The 20,730-nt window shown below is 44.6% G+C and overlaps 1 protein-coding gene across 4 annotated transcripts in view; it reads left to right on the forward strand.

Annotated features, from left to right (window-relative positions):
* The window catches only part of FRMD4A (FERM domain containing 4A), a 461,647-nt gene that overhangs the window by 251,780 nt on the left and 189,137 nt on the right, over positions 1-20,730 (forward strand). Inside the window, exon 1 of one of the 4 annotated variants that reach the window (XM_038740918.1) lies at positions 18,326-18,454. The exons of the other annotated variants lie outside the window; for them this stretch is intronic. The gene's annotated coding sequence lies outside the window, so the exon portion shown is untranslated. Of the gene's footprint in view, positions 1-18,325; positions 18,455-20,730 lie in introns of those variants that run through there. 4 annotated transcript variants of the gene reach the window in all.

Raw genomic sequence — 20,730 nt, forward strand, 5'->3', positions numbered from 1 at the left:
TCTGTTGGATTTGAGGAGGGATAGAGTTCCAAGCCAGAGACAAGATGGGGGTGAGTGGTTGGCAGTGAGATAGATGGTATCGAGGCACAGTGAGACGTTTAACACTAGAGGATTGGAGTGTGCAGGCTAGGATGTAATAGGAGCAGTGTGAGGTGAGGTAGGAGGGGACAAGGTGATTAAGTGCTTAAAAGCCAGTACAGTGCTAAGCGCTTAGTAAAGTACTCTGCACACAGTAAGCACTCAATAAATACGATTGATTGATTGATTGGTGAGTAATTTTTGTTTGATGCTGCAGTGGATGGGCAACCACTGGAGTTTTTTTGAGGAATGGGGAGACATGTCCTGAATGTTTTTGTAGAAATTTATCTGGGTAGCAGAGTGGAGTGGGGAAGATACAGGAGGCTGGAAGGTCAGCAAGGAGGCTGATGCCGTAATCCAGGTGGGATAGGATGAGGGATTGTATAATCATGGTAGCAGTTTGGATGGGGAGGAAAGTTTGGATTTTAGCAATGTTGTGAAGGTAGGACCAAAAGGATTTAGGGTTGGATTGAATATGTGGGTTGAATGAGAGAAAGGAGTCAAGGATAACACTAAGGTTATGGGCTTGTGAGACAGGAAGGATGGTGGTGTCGTCTACAGTGATTGGAAAGACAGGGAGGACAGGGTTTGGGTGAGAAGATAAGGAGTTCTGTTTTGGGCATATTAAGCTGGAGGTAATGGGAGGACAACCAAGTAGACTGTAAACTGTAAGCTGCTTGTGGGCAGGGATTGTGTCTACCAACTTTATTATATCATACTCTACCAAATGCTTAGAACAGTGCTCTGCTCACAGTGAGCACTCAATAAATACTGTTGATTGATTGAACATTTTTGATGGGGAAAAAGTCGATGGAGCACTCAGACCCTGGAGGGAAAAAACTATTGGGTGGGTGGGGGGGGGGGCTTTCACCTCTGTGGAAATAGATCCTCTTATTAGACACCATTGCAGTGTGCCCCAACTATTATATCAGCTGCATGCTGATAGATGGTCTCCCTGCCTTCAGCCTCTCCCTCCTCCAGCCTTCACACTGCTGCATGCATCATTTTCTAGAAGTGTTGCATGGCACACATCATTCCTTTCCTTAAAACACTGCACTAGCTTGTCATGGCCCTTCTCATCAAATTAAAAATGTTCATAATTGAGTTGAGTTCTCCACCAACTTGCCCCACATCTCTAATCTGTTCTCTTCATCCATCATTCTCCAACTCACTCTTTGTTCCTCACAAGCCAACTTTCCAATTGTATCCCATGCTCAATTTTCCCCTCACTCCATCCCCCCACTCACTCTATTCCCCCCCGCTCAAAACTCTGCCTCCCCAAATCTGACAGACCACATTTAAAGCCCTCCTAAAATACCACCTCCTTCAATAAACCTTCCTCAATTAGTTCCCAGCACCCTAAATTGTGTTAAAACTCTCAGCCATATCTAGCCTTTATGGATTTATTTCTACCCATCCTCTGCACCTTTATATAAAAATTTATTCGCTTTTACGTCAGCTGTTTATTGTTCTTACTCTACTTATACATTTTTTTGTGTCTATCTTCCCCACTAGGGTGCAAGCTAGTGCAGAAAATGGGTCAGTTCTTTGTTTTATATTTCCCACTCTTAGTACGGTGCATTGCACCTAATGGATGCTCAATAAATAGTCTTACTACTCGTTTACTACTGTAAGCTCATTGTGGGGAGGGGAAGTGCCTACCAACTCAATTGTATTGTACTCTCCCAAGCACACAGTGCATGCTCAATCAATACAGTGGATGGGTTAACAGCCCTGATTAGGGGTGAGGGAATGACTCGGAAGGGTAGGTATGAAGGCAGAGAGAAGGACTCTGGACTTATTCTGAAAGATTTTCCCTGATGTTTAACAGTAGAGTTAATGCCCAGGAAAGATGCCTAGTCATCTATTTAGTTAAAAGGAGAAATCGATTGTTAAGGGTGAGTCTGCCCACTGCCAGCCTAGGGTCTCAAGCAGGCTGTTTTTACTTAGTATTAGAATTGATTCAATTCAGGCAATTGATTTATCTGTTACAACTGATACAGTTCTGTCCTGACATACCCGAAAGCATGGTGAGATCCAGGCTACTGTTAGTTTAGCAGTAGATTAGAAACTGACCAGTTTTGATTGGAAGGTATTCATATTGATGCCTCAACTCTACTCCAGGCTGCCGGTAGCTCCAAAGAAGGTATCTGGGGACCAGTGTCTACATTTAGAGTTCTACCTACTGGATGCTTTGCAAGCTGATGATTTATATTTGTGATATTTTATTTTCCTTTTAGCTGTGGCTTCTACTTGAGGGGAGATGAGGTTACATCAACCCAGCTTCCCTGCTTTGATTTATAATTAAAAATAAATGCTAGGCCTCACCGAAGGTCTTTGCCCAATGTAATGTAGGGTAAACTTTGACTTTATGAAAAGATGTTTTGTTTAAAGCAGATAATATTTTCCTGTGCTTTCATCAAAGGTCCAAGAAAATGGCTCAGCCATTACTGATCAATTTTCTCTAGAAGCTCGACCTTAGCAGAGGGCCCCCATATTCCTTTATCGTTGCCATGATATTTACATGTGGCAAAGGTTATGTTCCTTGTTTTCCTTCCAGGAAATTACAAGACTACCCTAGGTTGTTGTTATGGATTGAGTGTCTTTTTTAAATCATCATTCCTCACTTCTACAGGCATAAGTTTTTCCAAAGAATTCCCTGCCCATGTGTGGTGTTATTACTGCACAGTAAATCAGGCCTGCTGTTTGAATACAGTGCATTTATTGCTAGTAATTACTGTATTCTAAAGAAGTCATAACTATATGAATGTGACAGAAATGTTCAATCTTTTCAGCTACCTGGAGTGACTTAGGTCTTACCCTCACACTGTGTTCTGTAAAGAGAATATCAATTCTGCAAGAAAATAGCTGGTTTCTGAATAATGCTTAAGTGGAGATGTTAGACTTTGATTTTCATTGTGGTATTGTTATGTGCTTACTATGTGCCAGGCACTGTACTAAGTGCTGGAGTAGGTACAAGCAAATCGAGTTGGACACAGTCCCTGTTCCACAGGGAACTCCCAGTCTCAAACCCTATTTTATAAATGAGGTAACTGAGGCACAGAGAAATGAAGTGACTTACCCAATGTCACATGGCAGAAACGTGGCAGAGCTAGGATTAGAATCCAGGTCCTCGGAATCCCAGGCCCACGCTCTATCCACTAGGCAACACTTCTCTTTATCATTAGTGGGCATGGGTAAATTCAATTAAGGTCAAAAATCAGAGTGGACTGTACTTTAACTTGAGAAGCAGCTTTTGATTCTGACGAACAGATCTGAGCTATATGCTGCCATCTTTACCTTCCTAGGACTCCTCCTTTTGGGAATTTTGCCTGGCCTAAAAGAAGGTAGGGGAGTTTTGAGGCTGTGAGCTAAAAAATTGAAGTTGGTGGGAATTTTGAGGGTATGGGTAGCAATCGAAGTAGATGGAAGAGCCTCAAAACTGTTGGTACTTGCAGGAGTTTTGAACATGTAGAAAGGGACAAATAGATGAAAAGGGCATTCCACCAGTCTGGAAATAGAAAACTATAAAGCTCACTGCTCCACTTTTGGCTTTTCCATATCCCAAGGGCAAGTGCTGTGCTGTAGGACTTATGCTTGCCTTCATAATATTTTGTTTAGGTCCATACACATGAGAGAAGGTTTTTGGGAGGTGCCGGGGGAGGATTTCCTACCTTTAAATGTGGTTGTTATTAATGTCTAAGGGGATGAAGTAGAGGGACCTGGCGCTCATTAAGTCATTAGCACAAAAATGTATGAACAGCTGCCAAATCCAAATGATACCCTCCTGCAGGATAAACAAAGTCACAGGCAAACTGGCTCATTTCAATTGCATCCTGTTAGGAGAGTTTTATTTTTAACCTTCCTCATTAAGAGACTTTTTCCTCATCAGCGGTGCTCATTAATGTCATTTTATTTTCAAAGCCAGAAACATAGGATAATGGTCACTGTTATAGGAGCAAGTGTTTTAGGATTAGAAATAAAGGACTAGTGTCTCCCCCAGGCATTCAGGCTGATGTCACCTGATCACCCACTCCAACCACAGTTTCTTTTTGTCAATCAGAAGACACCAGAGCTCTAAATGAGGTCTTGGAAAGTAGTGTCCTGCCACAGCTGCACATAGCAAGAGCTCAGCACCTATCATTCGAATGTAAATTTCAAAAATCCTGGCACTGTTTAGGATTCTTAAATCCTTTGAGGACTGGATGCTGAAAAACGTTCTGGTGTAACTCTGTTTGCCCCCATTGGTTGTCCAAAGGGCAGGCTGTCTGCCTTGATGCTCAAAGGGCATTTTTGAAGATGGCACTAATGGCACAGTTGTTGTCATCTCTAATGGCATTTAAGAGCGTGTGACAGAGCTTTTCCCCATCATTTTTATTAACTTGGTCTTTAAAAAGCTTTAATTAAGCCCTTAAAGCAAATCTTTCCTTCACTGTTAGAGAGAGGGCAGTGGAGGAATCGTGCAGGGGAGAAGATGGGTCTAGAACTCACAACCCCTGAGAGGAGGTTGATCCACTGTTGACCTTCCTGAGTCCGACTGGACTGGACCGTTCTGGCAAAAGACCTGAATGCCGCTTCCCGAGGCAAGGTTGCTCATGGGTTGACTGATTTTCTTGTCCTTTGTTGTCTGACTTATCTCATCTGATGTCACATGGATGTCTTGTAGTGTTGTCTATGATTGTTTGCTGGATTTGAAAGTCAGGTTTCCTTTTTTGAGGAAAAACACATTGAGCTGCATGTTGGTTTTTAAAAATAAATCCTGTGAATATATGGCAAATTTCTAAAGAAACAGGTCAGGTTTCAGACCACACAATTCATTTAGGTTTTATCATCCTCATTCACTCCACTTGTAAAAAAAAACTGGAAGCCCATATTAGATCAGAAGTTAACATACCTGGCTTTTCTCTTCAACAATTTTGTTTGTTGTCTACTGTAACTGTCTTGTCACTTGCGTCTATCAACTCTGCTTTATTGTACTTTCCTAAGTGCTCAGTACCATGCTGTGCATACAGTAAGTGCTCATGTTGTCTGTCTCCCCCTTCTAGACTGTGAGCCCACTTTTGGGTAGGGACCATCTCTATATGTTGCCAACTTGTACTTCCCAAGCTCTTAGTACAGTGCTCTGCACACAGTAAGCGCTCAATAAATATGATTGAATAAATGAATGAAAATATGCCATCGATTGAGCCTTCCCAGTAGATTAGGAATACTAAAAATATAAGAAAGCAGCTCTAGTGAACAAAGCATGGAGCTGGGAGTCAGAGACATTAGATCTACCTCTGCTACTTGCCTGCTATATACCCTTGGATAAGTCACTTAACTTCAGGGTCGGTTTCATCATCTCTAAAATGGGGCTAGAATACCTGTTTGCCCTCCCTCTTGGACTGTGAGCAGTAAATTATAGCACATCCCTGGCTAAAACTTTGGGTAGGTGTGTACGCCCTCACCCACCTGGGATTTCATATAGAATTTGGTGAGTGAACAAACCTGTCACATATAAAACCACATTTCATATAGAATTTGGCGAGAGAAAACCTTGAGGGGGCAGGGGAAGAAGGAGATTTAGTTTCTACCTTACATTAATGTGAAGAGAAGAAGCCTCTAGAGGAGAGAAGCACTGTAACCTAATCGATAGAGCATGGCCCTGGGAGTCAGAAGGACCTGGATTCTAATCCCAGCTCCGCCATTTGTCTGCTCTGTGGCCTTGGGCAAATCACTTCATTCATTCATTCAATTGTATTAATTGAATGCTTACTGTGTGCAGAGCACTGTACTAAGCGCTTGAGAAAGTGCAATACAGCAATAAAGAGTGACAGTCCCTGCACACAATGTAGCCAGTCTAGAGAGGAGACAGACATCAATACAAATAACAGACATCAATATAAATAAATAAAACTACAGATATATATGAAAGTGATGTGGGGTTGGCGGGGAGAGAAAAGGGAGCAAGTCAGGGCAACACAGAAGGAAGTGTAAAATGAGAAAAAGTGGGGCTTACTCTGGGAAGGCCTCTTGCCTTCAGTAAAGCTTTGAAGGAGGAGATAGTAATTGTCTGGTGGATTTGTTGAGGGAGGGCATTCCAGGTCAGACGCAGGACGTAGGCCTGAAGTCAGCAGTGAGACAGACAAGATGGAAGCACAGTGGGAAGGTTAGCACCAGAGAAGTGAAGTGTGTGGGCTGGGATGTAGAAGGAGAGAAGCGAGGTAAGGTAGGAGTGGGCAAGGTGATGGAGTGTTTTAAAGCCAGTGTTGAGGAGTTTTTGTTTGATATGGAGGTGGATAGGCAACCACTGGAGATTTTTGAGGAGAGGGGAATCACCCAATTTCTCTGTCCTCATTTACATCATCGGTAAAATGGGGATTAAGATTGTGAGCCCCATGTGGGACATGGAGTGTGTCCAACCTGATTAGCTTGTATCTATCCCAGTACCTAGTATAGTGCCTGGCACATAGTAAGTGATTAACAAATACTATAAGAAAAAATCCAGTGGGCTGAGCAATAGAAGGCTCTGACATTTTCTCTTGCTGACTTCCTGGAAGATCCTTCAGGGTAAGGGGAAATTCCACAAGGCAGGAACGTTTCTACTTTGTTGGGGAAATTGGCGAAGAAGCGTTTCAATCCACTGGCTGGTTTACTGGTCAGCCTTACCGCAAGGCTAATGTCAAAACAACTCCATACATCCAGGGCAGTTAATGATCAACATTATAATAGGCATCCCTGGCAAAATACAACATGTAGAGATGGTCTGTAACCTGAGGGCTTGTGGCCCAATTTAGGAAACCACAAACCAGCCAAAAGAAAATGAGGCCAGGAGGAAATCAGAGCGCAAAGGCTGGTGGTGTTTCCTCCATCACTGACCATTTCCACTGTGGGAAGTCTTTCTGCTTAAAGCATGGGTCAAGCCTAGAAATCTCATGGAACTGAAATATGCAGACATTTAAAGCCCACCAGACTCTTGACACCCCTACCATGTGAGGGTTCATTTTCCCACCCTTTCCTGGACATGAAAAGTAAGGCATCAGGACTGGAAAGACACAAGGAAATAGATGAGAGATACTATGAATTCCCTTTGGATTCTAGTCTTGCAGTAAACCACAGGAAATAGCCAAAGTTTAGGTACAGCCATGGCCAATGGCAGTGGGCTGGACCACAAGGTCTTTCAGAGTCTGGGTTGATAGGTCACTTCCTGCCACCATCTCCACTACCATTCTGTAGATATGCTAGCACCCACTATATTGTGTGCTCTTTGTGGTTAGGAATCAGGTCTACCAATTCTATGGTGGTGTACAAGCACTTTGTCCTCCACACAGATATGCTCTTAATAAATACCATTGGTTGACTGACCTTTTGACCACCTAGTGATAATAATATAATTGTGGTATTTTGTAAGCACTTACTATGTGCTAGGCACTGTACTAAGTGCTGGGGTGGATACAAGCAAATCTGGTGGGATTTGCTGTCCCTAACAGGGCTCACAGTCTTAATCCCCATTTTACAGGTGAGGTAAGTGAGGCACAGAGAAGTTAAGTGACTTGCCCAATCTCACACAACAGAAAAGTGGTGAAGCCCAGATTAGATCCAAGATCTTTCTGACTCCCAGGACCATGCTGTATCCAGTAGGCCAGTCAGAGCACACTCATAGGATGAATAATACACTGTTCTTTCTTAGATCTCCTTTTATTGGAGAATCCAGGGAGAAATGTCTGAGAGACTTGCCCTTGGCAGTGGGGGTAGGGAGGGTACTGAGGATCTTTTCATTTCTTCTCATTTTTAGACTGTGAGCCCACTGTTGGGTAGGGACTGTCTCTATGTGATGCCAATTTGTACTTCCCAAGCGCTTAGTACAGTGCTCTGCACATAGTAAGCGCTCAATAAATACGATTGATTGATTGATTAATGTCCTGCCTGTATTGTGGTTGGTGATAAATAGCACCTTCCGTTATCCAACCCAAGAAACCAAGTCCTGGAAAACAAAGACTGGACTCTGAGCTCATGTGGGCAAGGAACGTATCTACCAACTCTGTTACATCGTTAGAATGTACTTTCCCAAGCACTTAGTATAGTGCTCTGCACACAGTAAGCGCTCAATAAATATGATGGATTGACTGATTGATAATAAGTTTATGGAGTGAATGAGTGGCAGCTTCAGAGACAAGACAACCCTCTTCCACTGATCCAGGTCCTTTTGCAGTTCACTCAACATCTCCTTGAGCCCCAGGGCAGTCCAGCTGGAGACTCAGCAAGCGTCCATGTGAGCAAGGACGTACCTGCAACCAAAGCCAGGGAGTAAGTCTGCTGAAGGCCCGGTGGTCAAGGATTGATCTGGCTGTAGCCTGGGACACATTCGTGCAAGAGAGACTAGAACTGTCCAAAGAGCAAATTTTCCTATGCCTTGAAAATGAACTTTAAATATCTGATGGTTGGGGGTTGTGGGGAGAAGTTATTTTAAACAGAAAACAGAGCTAGCAAATTGGCAGCGGTTTGAGGAATTGTATTAATACTGAAAATAGTTTTCATTAAACATCCACAGTGTTTTATAGAGTGCTTGGAACACATAAAAGTGTTAGCCTGAATTTACATTAAAGATTTGCTCTTGCTTTGGCAATGAAACTCCAGGAGTCTGTTCCAGGGTTTGTTTATAAGACACAGAGCCCACTTTTAAGTGTTTTCAGATACAGTGTAATTTGGGGTTTTGTTAATAAAGAAATTGAATGGATATGGTATGCAAACACTGGTCAGAGAACTATTTTCCAGCCTCACAGATCCTTCTAGAATTCTCTCTGCTCTCTAGGTGGGTTTATTTATTTTGATCTACTGGGTGATTAGTAAGTTGTTAAGCCAAAAATCAGCAACAGAGGAATGAAAGCAACAAAAAATTCCCTTTTCAATATTTTTATTTATTTGTAAAATTGGACTCTTTGCTAGGAAGCTTGAAGATAATTTCAAATTATTATTTTTAACCAGAAAAGTTTTTAGTATCCAGATTGATGAGTTAGCATTTTGTGACGCAATTTTGCTGAACTAGTCTGGAAAAAGAATCTCCCTGCCGGTGTGGTTTGTAATTTCCGAACCGCTTGTCTAATGAGACAGTGCAGCCTGGGTAGCGAAGGTGCCGAGAAATAAAAAAGAACAAAAAAGAAAGTTTTCTCATTGTGGCTGGGCTGCTATCTCTCCAGGAAAAAACACTGGCCTCCCTGTCACTCGGTTTCCATTTTTTTATAAAATGGGGATATTCTACTACGCTACTAATTGCCCTTTCCAACTTCTCAGGACTGTGGAAATGTGTCCTGTGATCACAGAGTCATTCGACAAGGGTGTGAAAATTCCCAAAGAATGACTGGGAAGAAGAATCTTTTCTCTAATTCTTTCCTGCCCGCTTTGTCCTCCAGAGGCCTTCATCCCGCTCATTCCAGAGCCCGACTTTGGGCCACAATCAGATCCAGAATTGGAAATGTCTGAGAAATATGTCAACAAGTGGTAATAAGGGGCCAAAAAAGACTCCATAACCACTTGAGTGAAATATTTGTGGATTCAATCCACCAGGGACCTGGACTAGAGAGGCAGCTGTGGCCTAGTAGGAAGAGCTCAGGCTTGGGAGTCAGTGGACTTGGGTTCTAATCCCAGCCACAGTTTCACCCCTTCAGCCCCACTTCCCCCTAAAGAACTGAAGAGACTTGATGGTTGAGTTTGTGAAAACCACATCAGCCATTTGGTTCCAAGTTAAACACTTCAGAGTAAGAGCTAACTGGCAGCATCATTCTAAGGAGAGCAAATTGCTTGAGTTTATTCCCAAGGCTAATTTTAGGCTGGGGCACTAGATAATTTACAGGTTAGTCCATGGACTTCCAGTTACATTAATTAGATTCTGGGGGATTGTGATTGATTCTCATCCCTGTTTCTGAATGAGATGTGCTCTGTTGCCATTGGTTTGAGCATTCATTATAGAGTAACTACTATAAAATGATCCAGGGGTTGGGGGATTGGGGACAGGAGAAGGAGAGAGATGGAGAAGACTCCTTATGAGAATACACTTGAAAGGATTAAGATTCTTCAGCTGGAAAGATGAAGGGTGAGACTTGCCCAAAGTCACACAGCTAACAAGTGGCGGAGCTGGGATTAGAACCCGTGGCCTCTGACTCCGAAGCCCGGGCTCTTTCCACTGAGCCACGCTTAATATGTGCAGAGCATTGTATTAAGCTTTTGGAAGAGTAGAATACAACAGAAGTAGCAGACTTTGTTCATTCGCTTTGGCTAGAACATTAAGAAATTAAGGAACGCTTGTCAGATGACATGAAGCTACCGAGATATTGCATGCTGCTACTTTGGAAGAAACAACTGCACATGAATGGGTAGCATCTAACTGGGTGAGGGCTACAGTGCAAATTTTTCTTAATTTGGTGTAAGGGCAGAATGCAAGCCCACACACACTACAGTATTGGCAGTGTGGAGAAGCAGAGAGCAAGAAGTTGCATGATCTTTTGGACATGCAGGACAGTGAGGTCAATAGGGAGTGTCTGAGAGTGACTCCAAATGAAATGATGGTACGAAATATGACCCCAGCCCGACTCAGGGCAAATCAGGATCAAGAATATGGAAATAAAATGAGTTAGTGAGTTGCAGCTCTAAGTTGCTAACCTCACTAGAGGTAGTCCACCTATAACAATAATAATAATAGTAGTGTGGCATTTCAGCGCTACTATGTGCCAGCATTATACTAAGCTAGGGTAGATACAAGATAATCCGGTCCTCCATGAGGCTTACGTTCTTATTAGGAGGGAGAACAGACATTGAATCCTCATTTTGCAGAGGAGGAAATGAGGCCCAGAGAAGCTAATGGATTTGCCCAAGGTCACACAACAGGTACGTGGCAGAGCCGGAATTAAAACCCTTGTCCTCTGACTCCCAGGCCGATGCTTTTTCCACTAGGCTACGCTGCTAGCCTAATAATAATAACAGTAATGATAATTGTGGTTTTGTGCTTACTGTGTTCTACGCTTTGGGGTTGATGCATGGTAATCAGCTCCATCACCAGTGTTGTGGTTACCCTGGGTAGGAGTCTGGGCAGAGAGGCTGACTAAAGGAAACTGAGTCATGGCTATTTCTCCAATCCAACTGTTGCAGTGCTAGGCTGTGCTTTGGTCTACCAACCCTGTTGTATTATACTCTCCCAAACACTTAATACAGTGTTCTGCACACAGTAAGTGCTCAATAAATAACATTGATTGACTGATTTTGTCCTAATCTAGTGTGGCTGTCCAACCCCCTACCCCACCACCACCACCTGTGAGTCAGGAGGAGATTTTGGCCATCAGGGCTATGAGTCTGCCATCTTTTATTACTTTTGCTCCACTTTAACAACACCGCTCTGCTGAGAACCATGTTTAAGAGGCTGGGAAAGCCAGGAACACTGTCAAACAGGGCTATAAATTCTCCACTGCCGTGTGGGGAAACAGCAGTTTGGAGTCATTTCCCATTGCCCCAAAGTCTTGTGAAAAGTGTCTGGTTTAGATTCTTTTTCCATTTGACCTAGGGTCACAGCAGTGGTATTTTAAAATAAACTCCAACTGAGCATTCCCTTCTGAGGTGGCTTCTGTCATCCCTCTGAAGGTTTGGTGTCTCAAAATGATGCAGCATCCCGGGTGGGTTGGAATCCAAAATGTCTCTCGCCTTCACTTTGCCCCTGGAAAAGCAATCCCTTTTGGGACTTGGAGCAGAATCCTGAATTGTAGCTGCGTGTTTGAGTTCACATTGACTGACCAGTGTTTTCTCTAGCTGGTCTAGTATTATCCCATACAATGTCGTAACAATTCCTGCCACCTCCATTGCCAACTGGCTGCAATTGCAGATGTTAGAATGGGCCACAGCTACAATTCCACCTCCTCCAAAAAGCTTTCTCTGATTAATTTCCCAGCATCCTGAATCGACTCTTATTAGGAGGAATGTTAGAATGGGCCACAGCTACAATTCCACCTCCTCCAAAAAGCTTTTTCTGATTAATTTCCCAGCATCCAAAATCGAATCATCCCTTCAGTCAATTCTAGCACCCATGAGCTTATTTACACTCTCCTAGGCACTCATGAATATATATCCACTTTATTTTTGACCTCTCGAGTGGTAAATATTTTTATGATTGTCTCCTCTGTTAAAGTTCCCTGTGGGCAGAAAACATATCACTTTGTCCAAGTGTCTAGTAGAGTTCATTGTACGAACTAGGCACTCAATATATACTGCTACCACTACTACTATTATACCACCTCAAGCACTAAATCGTGCCTTAAAGAAAAATTCATTTGTTTATGCAGGAATAATGGACAAATTTGGAGGGCCAGTGAGTAGACCAAACCCCATGGAAAAAGAGTGTCTTGTCCTGTCTATGTGCCCCAGGAAGGAGAATCAGTCAATGACACTTGCCTGGTTTTATCCATTGGCCCCAACCTATTCACTCTTGTAGATGCTCAGCATTCTTTGGGGCCAAAGTGGGGTTTTTCTCATTCATTCATTCATTCAATTGTATTGATTGAGCGCTTACTGTGTGCAGAGCACTGTACTAAGCGCTTGGGAAGTACAAGTTGGCAACATATAGAGATGGTCCCTACCCAACAGTGGGCTCACAGTCTAGAAGGGGGAGACAGAGAACAAAACAAAACATATTAACAAAATAAACTAAATATAATAAATATGTACAAATAAAATAGAGTAGTAAATACATACAAACATATATACATATATACAGGTGCTGTGGGGAGGGGAAGGAGGTAAGGCTGGGGGGATGGGGAGGGGGAGGAGGGGGAGAGGAAGGAGGGGGCTCAGTCTGGGAAGGCCTCCTGGAGGAGGTGAGCTCTGTGCAGCAGGGCCTGGGAGTAAGAAGGACCTGGGTTCTGTATAATCCCGGCTCTGCCACTTGTCTGCTGTGTGACCTTGGGCAAATCACTTCACTTGTCTGTGCCTCAGTTCCCTCAGACATAAAATGGGATTTAAAATTGTGTGCCCCATCGGGGGCAGGGACTGGGTCCAACCCGATTTGCTTGTTCCCACCCCATTTCTTAGGACAGTGCCTGGCATGTAGTAAGCACTTAACAAATGCCACAATTACTATTATTATTATCATTTTTGCCCAGGGGGATTCCTTGCCTCAGTGCTTTGCACATAGTAAGCGCTTAATAAATGCCATCATCATTATTATTATTATTATATGACTGAATTTATTTTAGGAAGCCAGCATGTGGGCTGAGTTAAGCCATATCAGTTAACTTCCCCTCATCATCTAGACTGTAAGTTCCTTGAGCGCAGGGAATGTAACTACCAATTCTGTTGTCCTGTACTCTCCCAGGTGCTTAGTTCAGTGCTCTGCACACAGTAAGTCCTCAGTAAATACCACTGATGGACTAACCACCTTCATGAGCATCCACTGTGTGCAGCAACCTGTTTGAAGCATTGGGAGGGGTTGAAGGAAATGAACAAGATTTGATGCCTGTCCTACAGAGTTTACTTTCTAATAAGGGAGATGAGAAACACATCTACATAACACATAAATAATGGAAACCTGTAAACAAACGAAAGACAGATGAGTGTAAATTAACAAACAAAAGAGACAAAAGAGTGTGTAAATTACAGAAACCAGGAAATTCATTTTTTTCTGCAAGAATGATGGGCAAATTCGGGGAGGCAGTGAGTAGATTGAGCCCCAAGGAAGAAGCATCTTGCCCCGCCTGTCTGCCCCAGGAAGGAGAATCTGTCAATGGTACCTGCCTGTTTTCATCCATTGGCCCCAGACTTTTGCAGGTAGGAAACATTGCCGAGATAATCAGAGGCCAGGGTGCAATCCTCAGTGATTTTATACTTAAGACTGTGTGAATCTATGCAGTAGCCTCATGAGGGCACCATAGGAAAAGGGGTTTACAGAGATCCCAAGTTGGGAGATGGAGGGGAGAGATCTGGGTACCGCAAATCCTGACAGGGAAGCCCGAAACATGTGTGTGGAAGATCTCTAAGCACGTGTGAGGGACACTTATTGGGTTTACTCACCTTTCCATGAAGGGCAAACATGAAACGTGTCTGCTGTATGACTTTGGGCCAGTCACTTCACTTTGTGCCTCAGATACCTCACCTGTAAAATGGGGAGTAGGACTGTGAGCCCTATGTGGGACAGGACTGTGTTCAACCTGATTAGCTTGTATTTACCCCAGCTCTTAGTACAATGCCTGATATATAGTAAACACTTAACAAATACCATTTAAGAAAGAGAAAAACGGAAAGAACCAGACAGCTTGTTGTGGGCAGGGAACACATCTACTGACTCTGTGGTATTGTAATAATAATAATGATGATGCTGGTATTTGTTAAGCGCATACTGTGTGCCAAGGACTGTTGTAAGCGCTGGGGTAGATACCAGGTAATCAGGTTGTCCCACGTGGGACTCACAGTCTTAATCCCCATTTTATGGATGAGGGAACTGAGGCACAGAGAAGTGAAGTGACTTGCCCAAGGTCACACAGCAGACAAGTGGCAGAGCTGGGATTCAAACCCACGTCCTCTGACTCCCAAGCCCATGCTCTTGCCACTAGGCCATGCTGCTGCTGATTCTGTTGTATTGTGCTCTCCCAAGTGCTTAGTACAGTGCTCTGCACATAAGCACTCAATAAATGCCATTGATTTAAAAAATCAAAGGATGCCAGCTGAGATAATTCTGTTCACATAGTATTCTCCCAAATGCATAATAAGTGCTCCACACTAAGTGCTTAATAATTACCACCGATGTTGATGATGATGGCAGGATAGCACTTAGTTTGGTTGTTGGAGGTGACTGGTTTATGTCACCAGGCAGGGAGCGAGGCGTTGTATGTTTCTGGTGTTAGCTCGGGATGACTCCCACAACTTCCTCAACCTCATTAAACTTCCAAATACTCATGTGAGGGAGTGGGGTGTGTGCATGTGAATGAGGCCTGCTGTCACATAGTAGTAGAAATTATAGTATTTATTGAGTACCAACTGAATGAAAAGCTCTAAGAATAATAACTGTGTACTTGTGAAGTACTTACTGTGTGCCAAACACTGCATATAGTCCACGCTGCTACTACACAACACTTGGGAAGGACAACAGAAGTATAGAGTGTGAATCCCATGTGGGATGGGGACTGTGTCAGACCTGATTATCTTGCATGCACCTTAGCACTTAGTACAATGCTTGGCATATGGCACTTTACAAATACCCCAGATATTAAGCTATGGTTCCTGCCCACAGGGCGTTGTCACTCCAATGGGGATACAGACATGGAAACATTCACCAAGTCATTTTGAGGGATTTAAAACCCAAAGATTCTGTTCCTTTTTGCAGGGACAGTCTGCATGCAGGTCATCAGCATTGGTGGAGAGCACAGGCCATTTGTTCATGCCAACCTGGACTCCCTGTATGAGGCGGCTTAGCTTTGTAATGGTCTCCTGAATGCAGGGCAGTTCTTTTCTTCTCACTCTCAGAACCCTCTTGGAGTCATAGGTATCTTTGTTTTCCTCTTGATGGCATCATATGACTGAGGGGGTGGGGTTCCATATTGGACCATAGTTCCACCCTTTTGCCTTGGATTTGATAGAATTGACGAGCTGCCCAGACAACTTCACAAGCCAACCAAATGCTGCAGACCCACGATTGTGATGGTTTGAGGTAAAGCAGTGTGCCGGAGCAGGGAGGTTTCCATGGAGCTCGTCTAGGGAAAGCAATGTTCCATGGGCCTATTACACCTTTCTATGTGCAAGGAGGTCTCTTGAGGCAGACAAACTTCCCAAGACCAGGAAGGGCAGAGAAACGGGAAGAGGAGTTGGTCTTCTTAGAAGGCCATATACGGGGGAGGAACAGAGTGAATGCTTTTGGCTCTGGCCAGTGGACAACTTGGGCCATCTTGTGGGAGAAGCCATGGCATTCCGTAATGTTCTTGAAAACACAATGTTCCTGCTCATGGATTTCCCCAAGGGAACTGCCACCCTGGGGAATGCCCTCAGAAAGCTGTGCTATACTTACAAAAGCACCAGTGAAAGCCATTCCCCCACCCCGACCCTCTAGTCATCTCACAGTGCACAGTGCAATGATGAAGTGCCATGGTCCCCAGGGGGCTGTTCTGCAGTGCCGCAAAGGGAGAAGACATGCAGTTATAGAAGGGATTGGGGCTACACCTCGGGAAGAATAGTGGTGAAGCACTAGAACTGCAGCTGACTGGAGGCTGTGGGGACCTCTTGCCCCAGAGAACAATAAAGGAGGATCATCTACCTGTCTGAAATGCCATCAGAATGGCCAGGAAGCAGAATAATGCTTCCCCAGCCAGCTAAATCTATACTGCCTGAAATTAGCCTAGCCAGGTAGTGGTGTGAGATCTTCCCAGTTGTCCCCTTGGTCTTTGGTTTGGGCTAGGAAGGAGGAGAATCCAAGAGGCAGAGTGGCCTAGTGGAAAGTTCTCTTACCTGCGAGTCAGAGAACTGGAGTTATAATCCTGGTTCTGCCACTTACCTGTTGCGTGACCTTGGACAAGTAACTTAACTTTTCTGTGCCTCAGATCCCTAATATGCAAAATGGAGATTGAATATATGTTCTTCCTCCTATTTTGAAAGTGAATCCTTTGTGGGACCTTGGGTCTACCCTAGCGCTCAGTACAGTGCTTGGCACAGAATTGTAAGTACTTAACAGATACCACAAGTACTACTTTCCCACTTCCACAGTTGACTCACTCAGCCTATACCACCCAATCCATCTGTCCGCGTGATATCCTCCTCATCTGTTAAAAGAGGCCTGATTCCTGCCCCTCACCCAACTCACAGGGGGAATCAACTCCATTAACAGAGGAGGTGGGAACGGACACCTTGGAAGTCCACCTCTAGAAAAACATAAAGTGGTGGGACTATTACTCAGCCTTCTCTGCCTAGACTGATTTATTTTGATGTGGGGAAGGAGGCTTTTCAGCTCTTCCTCTCCCTTCCCCCAAAGCTCCCTTGAAAGGGAATTCTCTCTCCTCACTCTTTTGCCGGGAATTGTTATAAAATGCTAGACAAAAGCCCCACCGCTCTGCAGTTTTCTCTCAGGAAGTCATCCTCGCAAAGAGACGAGATGAGATTAACAGGTTTGGAAAAATGATGTAGTGTAAGAAGAATATACCATGAGACTAATATGACATAAGAATATAGTGAAGGTGCAGGAGTAATTTCATTTATTAAACACTTAGTGTGCTGTACTGTAGAGCACTATACTTAATGGTGTAAGAACCTAGCGTAAGAACATACTGTAAGAATATAGTAGGCAGAAAACACGTGACTAATTTTTTCTATACTTTCCAATCACCGAGGAGAGTGCACTGCACCAAGTGGAGATTCTGTCAATGCAACTACTTTTACTATTACCCACTCTTTTTACCAAGGGAAAGGCTGTGTCAGAGGCTCTGGGGCTTAAGAGGTGTGGATTCATGGGGCACAAGAGACGGGGAGGGAACCGCTTACAATTTTGTTTTCTCTCTTTTCTCTGCCACTAGCCCCTCCTCCACCTCCTCACACTCTTTCTTTCCTGCCAGGAATTTTAACCAACTCAGCACTGCTCCTGCCTGCTTGCCAGCATAATTCAAGCCATAACTTGGTCTTTGCTGGCTATGCTGTAGAGAGGAAATTGAAAGATTAACAATTTTGTGGGCTGCATTGCCTGGCCTCCCTCCTCTTCCCCACCTCCCCCGATCCCCCCCCCCCCCCCACCTTCCATCTCCTGCTGACAGCCAGGGTCCCCGCCTTTCACACGACCTAGCTGAGCTGGTGACGAGAGGCTTCTTGGCTCTCTCTTGTCTTCCCCTCTCTCCCCTCTGCCCTTCTCTCTGCTGCTTTTCCTTTCATTTAAAGTGAGTTTTTTGCCAGCACGTGAGACGCTGGAGGAGGAGGAGGGGGCAAGAAGGAGGGAGCTCCTGAAAGAAGCCAAGCCAGTGGATGGGTGCTTGCAGACAGCGGCTTTCTGTCTCTCTCTACATATCTGTGCTGCCTTCCTGGGTGAAGTCTCCTGAGGATGTTGCGGATCGAGGGATTTTTCCTTTTCTTTTCCCCCGTCTTTAAGCTGTCGGGAGTGGATATTGCCTTGCCGCCCCCTGGATTGCCTCCAGTGGCCGTCTGAGAGACCGTGAGCTGGGCGATGGGATGTCATAGGATCGTAGAGAAGAAGCTGCTTCTGGCTGAGCGGTTGAACGAGGGAGGAAGGGGCTGGGTCTGGATTCAAGCAAGCCATAGAGGAGGAGATGGGTGGGGAGATGGATGCAGCCTGGTAGGCCAAAGGCCAGCTGAATCTGGATTTTATGGGATGCCTGGCTCTGGGGAGAATCTGGTTCAATTCTGAAGTTCATCTGCACCACTGGAAGTGAAAAAGGTAATGTGTCTTTGTTTTCCAGTAGCTCTCTCAGGGAAGCAGTTTGTTATGCAGCTGCTCTGTTTCCCTTTAAAATTGAGCGAAAAAGACACCCCTCCCCACCTGCCCCTCACACCCACCCCCCTGCCAAAATGGCATAAAATATATCCTTTCTGCTGAGGTCCTTGCCCATTCGATTTCTCAGTCTGTGTCAAGATTTTCGAATGCCAACTCCACGTTAAGCGTGTAATCTTCCTCCGCTGTTCCCTGTTTCCTCCCCCACATCCACCCAAAATCTTCTTGTGTTTTTTTTAAAAAAAAGGTTGCAGGCTGAAATGTGTGAGGCATTTATATAATTTTATTTGAAAAGTCTGCAAGCAAGACAGCAGCTAGTAGTCTATTCATCCTTCGAGGTGGAGGGTTTGGAACGAGGAGGGTTGGGGGTTGACTTTAGCCAAACGAGGCTGCTTTGCCTGTTTCTATGACTGCTAAGACAGTCTGCTTTTTTACAATCCAAATGGCTGCAGCAAGTTTAATGCAGAGTGAAGGAAAACCTGCCAAGGGAGGTGGGAAAGCAGGAAAAGGAAAGGAAGAAGGAAGCCCTGGAAAACACCTTGTTCTGTTTGCTTTCCAGCATTGTCTGGCAAAAATGAATTTCCTTCTGAAGTAGCAACCAAAGTGGCACTACTGCATATTAGGACTAGAGAAGGAGGGGCTGATTCCATAGTTTCCCAGCCCTGTGCGTTGTCTGTCCGCGGGTACAGAAGGGTCCGTTTTCTTTCTCCGTTTTCCTCGTTAGCACAGCCACAGCAGAGAGGAGGTTCATGCATCTTTTGGAGAATTTCTGAGGGAAGGCCGTTCTAATAATAGTCTGGCCGTGGCTCAGCACTGCTGCATCCTTATGGATTCGGAATGCTACCGCCATGCCGACCGCTCCTTCAAAGGAGCCTGCCAAGAAACGTAATCCGTAGCCCTTGGAAGACTGTCCTGACCCTCCTCCGAATGGCTGAATGTCTTTGTTTTATTAATGGGACAGTTTAACTGGCGTGACGGGGTTATTTCTTTCATACGGAAGGTGAGCTGGCAGTCTCACAGCCAAAAACTCAGGCACTCCAAGTGCCCGAGCTGGGGCTTCTCTATGGTGTTTGCCCTACCATTAGTGGTAGAATCATCCTGTACAGGGGGAGTCTCCAAATAGGAGACTCCAGGCCACCAAGAGGTGGGGTAGGGCTAGTAGATGGGCAATTCCTATATGCCCCACCCACCAGTCCATCCGCCACCATGTCCCCCCTATCTTCCAAATCCCAGTTTTTCTTTCCCTGTAGCCTAACTGCAGCCTGGGGACTGCAGGGGAAGATAGCTGACGTCTCACTGAATTCTGACCCTGGAGGCAAGAATATCACAGTTGAGAGGGAATCTTCCTAGCCTAGACAGCAGAAACTCCTTCTATCCCCCTCCCACTATGTAGCAAGATGATTTTCATTTTAGGGGCCTGAATTCCAGCTCCAACTGCGCAGGTCCTGCTGTTGAGAACCACCTAAAGTCCATTCATAATTTTTTGGAGTACTGGGTTTGCTGGATTCAGTTGCCTGGCTGCACATCATTCACCCCTGCCTCCCCACTCCCCCAACACACCCAGACCAGCGAAACTCTGGGGCCAAATCCCAAAGCATCAATCATTTTTGGCAGACTGGAATGCAGAGTGGAGCAGGGCCACTTGTGGAACATTATCTGCTGTTGGCAAACAGAACCATTCTGCAGAGAGTGAAGCTGGGGTTTATTTAAGGGCACAGCACGGCCATGAGGCCACAGCAAAGGGATTTGGAACCATTTGGGCTCTGTGGTTAAATAGCTGGCAATAATTTAATTGAGGCCAATATCTGGAAACTCATAGAAGTAGGTTCACAAGTAGGTTCACACTGCCCAGCCAATGAGAAGCACAGTGCATTGCTCATGAATGGAGAAGAAGGACCAGAAGCCTTCATCATGTGGGGAGAGAAGCTGCCAAGATTTATTTTAAACACTTTTATTTGTGTGTCAAATAGAAACGTGGTATCAGTTTGCTTGTTTACTAAGGAATGTCACTATCTCCTTTCTTTTATTCTGATCAGTTAATCAGTAGGTGGTGTCAACTCTGTTATATAATATTCTTCCAAGCAAGTAGAATAGTGCTCAGAAATGCAGCAGGTGCTCAGTCAATACCATTAATGATGATGATGGTGGTATTTAATGAGCAGATACTGTGTGCAATCAATCAATTGTATTCATTGAGTGCTAACTGTGTGGAGGGCACTGTA

The sequence above is a fragment of the Tachyglossus aculeatus genome (genome assembly GCF_015852505.1).
Source record: "Tachyglossus aculeatus isolate mTacAcu1 chromosome 12 unlocalized genomic scaffold, mTacAcu1.pri SUPER_6_unloc_1, whole genome shotgun sequence".
Lineage (NCBI taxonomy): Eukaryota > Metazoa > Chordata > Mammalia > Monotremata > Tachyglossidae > Tachyglossus > Tachyglossus aculeatus.